Source organism: Triticum urartu, chromosome 2 (genome assembly GCF_003073215.2).
Source record: "Triticum urartu cultivar G1812 chromosome 2, Tu2.1, whole genome shotgun sequence".
In the NCBI taxonomy this organism is placed as follows: Eukaryota; Viridiplantae; Streptophyta; class Magnoliopsida; order Poales; family Poaceae; genus Triticum; species Triticum urartu.
The window spans coordinates 411,755,927-411,768,002 of record NC_053023.1 but is presented as its reverse complement, the minus strand read 5'-3'; the positions used below and the strand labels follow the sequence as shown (position 1 = coordinate 411,768,002).

The 12,076-nt window shown below is 46.1% G+C and overlaps 1 pseudogene; it reads right to left on the bottom strand.

The window, feature by feature from the left end:
- Positions 1-11,700, bottom strand: part of LOC125536929 — a 66,531-nt pseudogene extending 54,831 nt beyond the window's left edge.
- Between the last annotated feature and the right edge of the window lie 376 nt (positions 11,701-12,076).

The following is a 12,076-nucleotide window of genomic DNA, read 5'->3' as shown; positions in this document are numbered from 1 at the left end:
ACGCAAAACTGTAACCATAGAGCTTTCCACCAGCCAAATATGCATATAGTATAGCTGTTTCATTCCATTACTCTCTATGTGTTACTTTGCCAGCATATTGCATGTGCTGACCCGTTTTTGGGCTGCAACGTTAATGTTGCAGACTTTTAGGACGATGATTAAGGAGTTTTAGGTCGTGGTTCTATACTCAGTGATGCCGTTGGAGTTGATGGACTCACTTACCTTCTAAGCTTTCCGCTATTTTCATTATTAGATGGCCTTAAGCCATATTTATTGTAATAAGTTCTCTATTGAGACACTTGATGTAATAAGTGTGTGATTGCTACTCTGTTATAAATCCTTCAAGTACTGTGTGGTGTCAGCATTACTAATCCAGGGATGACACCTGAGCACAGAGATCGGACTGTTTGAGGTCTGGTCGCTACATTATAAGAACCCTATGGGTATGTCTCCGTATAAAATGGTTTATGGAAAAACATGTCTCTTACCTCTTGAACTACAACATAAGGCATATTGGGCTATTAAAGAGCTCAATTATGATTTCAAACTTGCCGGTGAGAAGAGGTTATTTGACATTAGTTCACTTGATGAATGGAGGACCCAAGCCTATGAGAATGCCAAGTTGTTTAAAGAAAAAGTTAAAAGATGGCATGATAGAAGGATACAAAAGCGTGAGTTCAATGTAGGTGATTATGTTTTGCTATACAACTCTCGTTTAAGATTTTTTGCATGAAAGCATCTCTCTAAATGGGAAGGCCCTTACATTATCAAGGAGGAATATCGTTTCGATGCCATAAAAATCAACAACGCCGAAGGCAGAAATTCGAAGGTGGTAAACGGTCGAAGAATCAAACATTATATCTCAAGTACTCCCATAAATGTTGAGACTAATATAATTAATGTCGTAACACCGGAGGAGTACATAAGGGACACTTTCCAGAACGTTTCAGACTCCGAAAAGGAATAGGTATGTGGTACAGTAAGTAAACCGACTCCAAAACGTTTCCAATGATAAATTTTCTCTGTTTTGGAATATTTAAAAAATTAGGAAAATTAAAAGTAGTCCGAAAGAGAGACGAGGCCACCACAAGCGTGGAGTGTCGGTGTCAAAACTGGCCGATCTCGGGTAAGGGGTCCCAAACTGTGCGTATGAGGATCGAAGGTAACAAGAGGCAGGGGACACGATGTTTACCAAGGTTCGGGCCCTCTTAATGGAGGTAATACCTACTTCCTACTTGATTGACTTTGATGAGTATAATGGTTACAAGAGTTGATCTACCTCGAGATCATAATGGCTAAACCCTAGATGTCTAACATGTATGATTGTGATTGCCTCTACGGACTAAACCCTCTGGTTTATATAGACACCGGAGGGGCCTAGGGTTGTACAGAGTCGGTTTACAGACAAAGGAATCTACATATCCGAATGCCAAGCTTGCCTTCCATGCCAAGGAGAGTCCCATCCGGACACGGGGGGAAGTCTTCTATCTTGTATCTTCATGGCGCACCAGTCTGGACCATGTCACATAGCCCGGACGCTCGGGGACCCCCTAATCTTGGACTCCCTTAGTAGCCCCTGAACCAGGCTTCAATGACGATGTGTCCGGCGCGCAGATTGTCTTCGGCATTGCAAGGCGGGTTCCTCCTCCGAATACACCAAAGTAGTTGATAAAAAGGACTATATCTGGCTCTGTACAATAGTTACAACCCTGAACCACAAGAGTAAATACTTAAAGAAAAACACGTCATGTCTTCTGATGGCTTTTTTGGCGAGGCGTCGTGTTCCATCCTTATTATCATTTCAAACCGTTTTTTAGCCTCCCACTTCGCGTTTCGAGACGCGGTCTTCATTGACACGTCTCGTCAAAGCAGAGATCATGTCCCCATATTGCTGGATTCTCATCAATGCGAGTTTGGGTAATCCAACCGTGTCGTTCACATGACTCCTTGGGAATAGGTGAGTTTTAAGGCTCGTGAGGGGGATGCTCGATATTCACTACCTTTATAAGGAGTTCAGGATCCACCTTTTTACCCCATGCCTTCTTCCTCCTCGTCCCATCTGTCCTCGAGCTCTAGCACCCCAACTTCAACGACTTCCGTCCCCAGCTGACACTCTAGCCATGTACGGATCTGGAGTGCATGGCAAGTGGATGGCCTCCTCCGTCACGAAGGAGAACATCAAGGAACTCTGGGCAGTAGGGTACTTGGCCAAAGAAATCTCCCATTGGCTCCTGCCAAGAAGCAGATCATCCCCACCCCAGAGCCCAATGAGAGGGTAGTATTCATCCCCCACTTTCTTCGCGGGCTAGGGTTCCACTCCACCATTTCGTCTGTGGGCTCATGTTCTACTATGGGCTAGATTTCCATGATCTAGCCCCGAATTCATTCCTCATCTCGACGTTTATCGTCGTGTGCGAGGCGTTCCTCCGCATCCCCCCACTTTGGCTTGTGGCTCAAGGTCTTCAATGTGAAGCCCAAAGTGGTCGAGGGTCAACACGCGGAGTGTGGCGGCGCATGGTGAGGAAGCTCCCTAATGTTACCTGGCCCAAGGGGACCTTCGTAGAGACCGTGAAGGGATGGCAACAGGAGTGGTTCTACATCACTGAACCCGTGTAACCACATGGGCCACCACTCCTGAATTCAAATCTGGTCCTCCAATGCGGCTTAGATCGTGGATCAAGAAGGGCCTGGACTGGGTGTCATCCGACCAGGTGAGGACGCTGCAGAAGCGGGTCCAAAGCATGATAGAGAAGAGGACCAACCTTGCCAATGTGATCTAGGTGATGCTTTTTCGCCGGATCCTCTCCTGCTAGCGCCGGACTCTCCATATATGGGATTTTGATCAAGCCAGTCCCCGAAACCTGCAACGATTCTTCGGCACAACGCACGAAGATATATGGAAGCTGTTTTTCAAGGCCCAGAAGTCATGGCCAAAAACGACCGAAGACCTCGGCCTCGACCGTGCTCACCAGGCCACTCCAGTAAGTTTTTCAGATTTTCAAACATATCCTCAACTTGCAGATCCAAAGAGCATACTAAGCCTTCCCCTTATTCTTCAGGGCTAGACCAAGAAGGCGGAGCGGATCGAGTGTCTGGCTCCACTGCCTGAAGACCTAGCTATTCCTCTTCTGACGAAGATGTTGGTTTCGGTGCTATACCAGGCGCCGGAGAAGAAGGCCAAGAAGAAGGGCAAGGAGGCCAGAACTGGCCTTCACTGTAAAGGTACTTCAGACATAACGTCCAAAGATACCGAAGCTCCATCCTCCCATGAGGGAGATAAAGACGAAGAGGGAGAGGAGGAGAACAATTCCCCCCTAAGGGAGAACAGAAGAAAAGGGGGGCCTCCGCAGACTTAGAGGCAGAGGCGTCCAAGAAGGGGAAACTCTCCCTTCGATGATTCGGAATCGGACACCGAAGCCGTCCCTGAGTGGAACCCTAGGTCGAAGCCCCTAGCCGAATCGTAAGTATTCAAAGATAATGTATATATCCGGCTTTTTATGGATTGTAGGATGACATATCATCTATGTTTTCAGTCCGGCCCATAACCTCCCCCAAAAATCATTGTCTTTGGGGAATTCATTGGCGCCGGAGATGATGCTGAGCGAGTCGCCTCCACAAGCCTCCCCGCCACATGCCACGGATGACACCGAGGTGATATCCCAAAGGATGTCACGACCGGTTTTCCAATAAAATGTTTATTGAGAAGCCGATCTTTTGAGTCCAGTATGAGGAAAAATCCTCCTTACTGGTAGACAAAATTCTTGATACATTAAGCCAGTAGCATAAAATATATTACCCAGTCGAGCTAAGGCTGCTCAACAAATTATTACAAGCACGCCAATAATTATACATAATGGCGGATATGACACAATGGTGTGGTGGCATACTACTAACTCGAGATAAAAGTGGTGATGGAATATCACAGTGGAGTGTGGATAATATGACTCCTAAACTGGCAGCTCATCGAGCATCGAGGTGAGGCTCAATGAATTTATTCAGGTAGCGGAAGCGGATATAATACAGTAACCAAATCCAGGATCACTCGAGACTGACTGGGACTCCTCTAGGCGTCGGACTCGCTATCGAACTCTTCATCCATCAGATCGCCTTCGTCAACATCTGGCCAATTCAACAAGCCAGGTTAGTACTTTGAAAGTACTCGCAAGACAGTTCGGACATAAGATATAACAAATGCATGCATGAATGCGTCATTAGTAATTGGTGTTGCACATTCAAATTAATGATTATTGGAACAACATGGTAAGTAAAAAAAGGAGTCGAGCGTAGTCTTCCTGAAATCCCAACAAATTAATTGAAAAGCCAATCGGGTGTCTGGAGCGATGCCTCAAAGGGTGAACAAATAAATAATCATGCCGCAGTCGGGCGTCTAAGCGACACCACGAAAAGGGCTTATATTGAGAAGAAAATGACATGCGTGCCACAGTCGGACGTCGGAGCGACATCGCAGAAAGGGCTTATATCGCAGGTAAATAACAAGCGTGCCACAGTCGGACGTCTGAGCGACATCACAGAAAGGGCTTATAATGAAAAGTAAATAACAGGGGTGCCACAGTCGGACGTCTGAGCAACATCACAGAAAGGGCATATACTGAAAAGTAAATAACAAGCGTGCCACAGTCGGACGTCTGAGCGACATCACAGAAAGGGCTTATACTGAAAAGTAAATAACAAGCATGCCACAGTCGGACATCTGAGCGACATCACAGAAAGGGCTTATATCAAAAGTAAAGGACAATTGTGCCACAGTCGAACGTCTATGCGACATCGCAGAAAGGGCTTAAATTTCATTATTCATAACTGTTAAGCTCACAACGATATAATACTCATAGGAAATATTCAACACATAATAATAAACGGGTTAGTCCATCCACAGGAATAAGCATTTAACCGGATTTAACACTCATGTGGTTCACCGGAGTTTTTGTCACTGAAACTGACACTGGACAAGATAAGTTGAACACAGTACTTGGACATGGATAAGATGATTCAAGGATTTTTGACTCTGTAGAGTTTGTACTAAATTTCCCACAGCCAACGGATTTCCATAGTCATGAAGGACTAGTTCCGTTTACGGTATTTCGGAAGAAACACATCTAACCAGTACACACCCATCCCACCTCACGATGCCAGGAATCACCCTAGACAGCGTTCAAGAAAAACTTTGAGACGGGGAGATCACAATCTCGAATAGCATGGGATCAAATTTATATACGCGCGCTCTAAGGGGTGCCCCCCTCTCGGTCCCAACCGGAAACACCCATGCTCCCTGACCGGATGACTGGCTTTAATCCAGGGCCATGGAACCATCATCACGGCCTCTCAATTTGGTGTGTACCAGGAAAGCGGTTTGCAACTTACTAATCCATATCCCTTGCGGAAAACATGTGGTAGTACAGGAAGGGAAAACGGATGGGAAATGGACTGATTCATGTTGACACTGGAGTCAAATAGTCTGGCATAAGACTGGCATGCTACAACACTGCCATCTTACCCATCCCCATGCCATCACATGGCCATGCAAACTCATATCCAACAACTTATGGATTTCCGAAACTCACTTGCCTCAACTTTGCATGTAATATGATATTCATTTATATACTCATAAACATGCCATGAAACTACTTAATGCAATCATGCCAAAGAAACTCATCATATCAAAAGTTCAAACATGCTTTCCTGGTTCAGAGTAGTCGGAGCCTAGCTCGGTGAAGTTCGCGGTTCCGTCACCTCCTTCGGTATCTACGGTATAAAGAAACATACGCTCTAACGTAAATACCGTGAGGTGCACAAAAGAAATTCCAAATATTTTTCAAACAAATATGATATCAAAAACTAGACAAAAATTTAAAGAGGACAAAAAAAGAATCAATCAAAAATCATTTTCTGTTTAAAAGTTATAAGGGTTTTAATCCAGGGACCTTTCTGGAATGAAACAGAAACTTCTCAGGGTTCATTTTATAAAATAGAAGACGTTTCAGTCTCGAATACGTCAGTCCAGTGGGAAGACGTATTTTGCCCGAAGGCGTTTTCAGAAAACGTTTCAAAAAGAAGAAAAAGCTGATGGGGAGGACCCACCCGTCGGGTTTGAAAACGGAAACAGAGTTTTGGCGCCCGAGGGCCACGGTGGTCGCCGGCGGCGATCCACGGCAAGGCAGGAGGATCGGGGGTTATCAACGTGTTCACCGTGTCCTTTCGCACCTGTGGGTGGTGGAGTTGGTCATCGGTGAGCACCACATCGACGGCGGCCTCAACTCCGGCGGACGGTGGTTCGGGCGTTGATGGATCTCGCCGAGGAGGTCTGCAAGGATCGAATTGAAGCTCGGGTTAGCTCACTGGGTGCTCGAGGAGGCTACTGATGAGGTTTGGGCGCCGGGGATGGCCTCACCGGAGTGGATCAAGTTGGAGGCCGAGGCGGATCGGGGCGGCCGGAGTTGGGGAAGAAGGGCCCCTCGAGGCTCTTCCAGTGGCTGAGCGGGGTCTGGTGAGGTGGTGGAGATGTGCGGGGTCGAGAGCGAGCTCGGGGGCGCTATTTATAGCCGGCCCGAGGCGGTTGCCGTGAACGGGATAAGTCCGGCGAGTGATTACGGCGGCGCAGTGGCTGGACGGTTGGTTTAGGGCTTGAGAAACGTCTAGACCGAGCACTTACTCCATCCTGGTGCCTAACTCCGCAAGGCAGGGGCGGTTACGGCCTGTCCCCAACGGAACGGCTGTGCGGCACGTCGGCGGCAGAGAGGGCGCCCTGTGCGTGCCAGGCCACGGCGACGGTGCAGCGGGGTGTGCTAGCGTGCATGAGGCCACGCGGAGGGCAGGGGTGCGTTGGGTGGCGCCGAACGGCGTTGCGAGCTGGCGCTATATTCTGCCACCGACGCCTGGAACCAGGCAAGTGCACGTGCGGCGCTCTGGACAGGGAGGAGGGGCCGTGCACAACGCGCCAGGCGCACAGTTGACAGGTGACCGAACACTGACGAAGAAACGACACTGAAATCTTCTGAAACTCTGAATTTTTCTGAAAGTGCATAGTAACAGTGCTGGCCAGGTGTTCGACAGAATGATTTTGGTATGAGGGAGGCTCTCCTTGAGCTGAATTTTGGTGGGGTGGCCTCTCAGTGCATCTGGGGGCTGCCTGAATTTTGGTGGAATTTTTGGAGAAGAGAAGATATGAATTTCATCAAATTTGACAAATTTGGTCCAAACTTGCAGAGGCTGAAATTTGAAAAATTCGTAAAGAAGAAGAGTGGATCTTGATGGTTCTAGGTTGTGGGTGCTAAGGACTATCCAGAGGAGTTGGTTTGAGATCAAAACTCAAAGGCAATATGGTACTTGCTTTGTAAATCATCTAGGCTTAAAATAATTAACAGAATTGTTTTGGGAAGTAAAATAAATGAAATAAAATCCAAAAATGGTTTGGACTTGTTGGAGTAGGAAGTTTGGATTTCCCCAAAGTGGAGGGAGGGCTTTTGGGAGGATTTACCATAAGAGACATGGTAAAACCATGGGTGGTTTCAAAAAAAAAGAAGCCCCAGAACTCATAGGATTTCTTCTTAAAAGAAAATAAATAAATTCCAAAAATATATTTGAGAAGGGAACCAACAGAGAAAAGGTTTTTAATAATCAAACACCAGAGTTTAAGAAGATACAAAAATAAAATCCTTGCCAGGGGAAAAGTTTTGAGAGAGAGGTTTTTGAAAGGATTTAAATGACTTTCAACAAAACCAACAAAGTTTTTGTTGAAAATTAAATAATTTTTTTTGGAGTGTCACAACACCTACACCCTTAGGAAAAATCTCGTCCCCGAGAGTTCAGCTGATCCTCAAATAAGTGTGGGTGTTCTGTCCGAAGAAAATCCTCTCTTTCCCAAGTTGCTTCACTCTCGGTGTGATTGCTCCACTGAACTCTGAAAAACTTGATGGTTTTCTGTCGGGTCCTCCTTTCATACTCCTCTACTATTTTTACTGGATGTTCCCGATAGGTGAGGTCTGGTTGTACGTCAATGTTCTCATGGGATACCTGCTTTTCTGGGTTGCTTACGCACTTCCTCAATTGCGAGACGTGGAACACGTCGTGGACATCGGATAATTCATCGGGTAAGTCTAGCTGGTAGGCTACAGTGCCCCTTCGTGCCACTATACAGAATGGTCCGATGAATCTTGGTGCTAGCTTTCCCTTAATCTTGAATCGTTGCAGGCCCCTCATGGGAGATACTCGTAGGTATACAAATTCACCGGGTTCGAATCTGACCTCACGATGTTTCTGATCGTAATAACTCTTCTGTCGGCTTTGAGCGGTCTTGAGTCGGTCCCTGATTAGCTTGACCTTTTCCTCGGCTTCTTTGAGCATGTCTGGGCCGAAGATACGGCTGTCTCCGGTTTCTGACCAATTTAGCGGGGTACGACATCTCCGTCCGTATAGGGCTTCAAAAGGTGCCATTTGCAGGCTGGCCTAGTAACTGTTGTTGTATGCGAACTCGGCATATGGTAGGCTTTCTTCCCAACTGGTCCCATAGTTGAGGACACATGCTCTTAGCATGTCTTCTAGAATTTTGTTTACGCGTTCAGCCTGTCCATCAGTCTGGGAATGGTAGGTTGTACTGAAGGCCAGTTGAGTTCCCAGAGCCTATTGTAAATGATCCCAAAATCTCGAGACGAACTGAGTGCCTCTGTCGGATATTATAGTCTTCGGGACTCCATGCCGACAAACTATACGGGAGAGATAAATCCTAGCAAGCCTCTGAGTGGTGTAGGTTGTCTTCACTGGAATGAAATGTGCCACCTTGGTTAATCTATCGGTGATGACCCATATGGCATCATTCCCGTGTCGTGACCGAGGTAGTCCGACAATGAAATCCATCCCTATTTTATCCCATTTCCACTCAGGTATTTTGTTTGGTTGCAGTAGTCCGGCTGGTCTTTGATGCTCAGCTTTTATACGTTGACAAGAATCGCGACATGCAATGAAAGTGGCTATATCCCTCTTCATACCGTGCCACCAAAATATTTCCTGTATATCCTTATACATTTTGGTTCCTCCAGGGTGGATCGAATATGGAGCGGTGTGGGCTTCAGCTAGAATCTGCTGCTTGAGGTCCTCTATATTTGGCACGCAGAGTCTGTCTCCGTACCATAATGTTCCCTCATCGTCTATGACGAATTCCGAGGCCTTGCCCATGCTCACCTTTCTTTTTATGCCTTCGATGCTGGGGTGCCCATGCTGAGTTTCTTTAATTCTTTCCACAAGGTTGGGTTGCACTTCCAAATTTGTTATGGTGCCTTCCGCGACCATCATTAAGTTGAGTTTGGCAAATTCTTGTTGGAATTCAGGTCTCAAGCCTTGTAGACTGTTGTCGTCCGAGCTGGGGTTCCGACTAAGAGCATCTGCCACTACATTTGCTTTTCCTGGATGATAGTGGATACCCACATCATAATCTTTTACCAATTCCAACCAGCGTCATTGCCGTAAATTGAGTTCCGGATGTGTGAAAATATACTTGAGACTTTTATGGTCAGTATATATTTTACAACGATTTCCAAGTAAGAAGTGCCTCCATTCCTTGAGTCCATGAATGACTGCTGCCAATTCTAAGTCATGAGTGGGATAATTTTCTTCATGCTTGCGAAGTTGCCTCGACGCGTATGCGACAACTTTGCCTTCTTGCATCAATACGCATCCGAGACCCCTTCGGGATGCGTCACAATACACTTCAAAATTTTTGTGTTTGTCTGGCACAATTAGTATTGGTGCTATCGTTAATTTCCTCTTTAGTTCTTGGAAACTTTTCTCGCAAACTTCTGTCCATTCAAACTTCTTGTCTTTCTTGAGTAACTGCGTCATTGGCTTGGCTATGGTGGAGAATCCTTCAATAAATCTTCGGTAGTATCCTGCCATTGCCAAGAAACTTCGTACATCCGTTACGCTGGCTGGTGGTTTCCAGCCAAGTACGGCCTTGACTTTTTCTGGGTCTACGGCAATACCTTCTTGGGTCAGTATGTGGCCCAGAAATCCTACTTGTTTTAGCCAAAATTCACACTTGCTGAACTTGGCGTACAATTGATGTTTCCTGAGTTCTCCTAGCACAATTCTGAGATGTTCCGCGTGCTCTTCTGGTGTCTTGGAGTATATCAGAATATCGTCGATGAATACCACAACAAACTTGTCCATAAACTTCATAAATACTTTGTTCATGAGGTGAACAAAATATGCGGGGGCGTTCGTTAGTCCAAATGGCATTATTGTGAACTCATACAGTCCGTATCTGGAGGTGAAGGCTGTCTTGGGGATATCCTCTGTTCGTACTTTTAACTGATGGTATCCCGACCTTAAGTCAATCTTTGAGAATACCTTGGCCTGAGCGAGCTGAGCAAATAAATCATTTATCCGTGGCATCGGGTATTTGTTCTTGATTGTGACCATGTTAAGTGCTCGATAGTCTATACACAATCTCAGTGTTCCATCCTTCTTTTTGGCAAATAAAATTGGTGAACCCCAAGGTGAGGAGCTGGCTCGAATATATCCTTTGTCCAGTAATTCTTTTATTTGCTTCTTCAATTCTACCAATTCGGATGGTGCCATTCTGTATGGTTTCTTGTATATGGGGGTGGTTCTGGGTGCTAGCTCAATGTTGAATTCTATCTCTCGGTCTGGTGGCATGCCTGGTAGTTCTTCGGGAAATACGTCTGGAAATTCACACACTACTGGAACCTTGCTTAATTCAGAAACGTCCACCTTGTTCAATCTCGGTTGCCGGGATATTTTTCTCTCTTTGGCTGAAACTCTTATTGTCTTCCCGTGGTGGTGGGTGAGAATTACGGTCCGGTTGAAACAGTCAATACAACCTTTGTTGGTGGTTAACCAATCCATCCCTAGGATGACATCCAGTCCTTTATTTTCCAATACAATAAGATTGGCGTGAAACTTCAATCCTTCAAACTCAATAACCACACCTTGGCAGTAACTCTGAATAACTTGCTTAATCCCAGGGGACTTGGTGATCATGGATTTTTCCAAGGGAAACATCGAAAAATTATTTTGCAAAGCAAAACTTTTCGAAATGAATGAGTGAGAAGCTCCAGAATCAAACAAAACCATGGCAGGTATTGTGTTGATAGGAAACGTACCGAGTACGATATCCGGGGCATTCTGTGCTTCCTCTTTGGTCACGTGGTTCAGATGACCCTTCTTGTGGTTGTTATTGGGGTTGAAATTGTTTCGCTTGGGTGCTGAATTATTGCCACCGTTGTTCGGCTTTGGGGTCGAGTTCCTTGGCTTGGGGCACTGCTTGGCATAGTGCCCTTATTCTCCACATGCGTAGCATGTAACGCCTGGGCGATATGTGAACTCCTTGTCCCTTGCATGGAAATTCTTGGTTGGGCGTGAGACGTTCGTCGTGGGTTTGTGTGTCCCACCTTTCTGAAAATCCGTCTTGCTTCGGTGGTTGCGAGCAAGAGTAGTCTGGTCCCTTTTTCGCTTGCGGAAATCCTCCAAGCTGCGTCTCTCATTTTCCAAGGTAATGGCCTTATCCACTAGCGTTTTAAAATCTTGGAAAGTGTGCACAACCAGCTGGCATTTAAGCGCGGGCGCCAGACCGTCTAGGAATTTCTCCATCTTCTTGCTTTCAGTCATACGCTCTTCATTGGCGTAGCGAGACAATAGAGTAAACTGACTGTTGTAGTCTGACACCGTCATGGTCCTTTGTTTGAGGTCATCAAACTCTCTCTTCTTGATTTTCATTATACTCTTAGGAATGTGTGCCCCACAAAAACCTTCTTTGAAGTCCTCCCAGGTTATATCATTTTCGTTGGGGTGCATGTGCAGGAAATTCTCCCACCACGATGCAGCTGCTCCTGTGAGATAGTGCGGGGCATATAGTACTTTCTCGGGGTCTGAACATTTTGCAATAATTAATTTTGTCTCCATCTCTCGGAGCCAATCCTCGGCCTCAAGAGGTTTGTTAGTATGAGAAAATGTTTGGGGACGCGTCTTCTGTAGCTCAGATAACTTGGATTGCTACTGATACTTTCCACGGTGATTTCCCATATTGATGACTTGGTTCATCATTTCC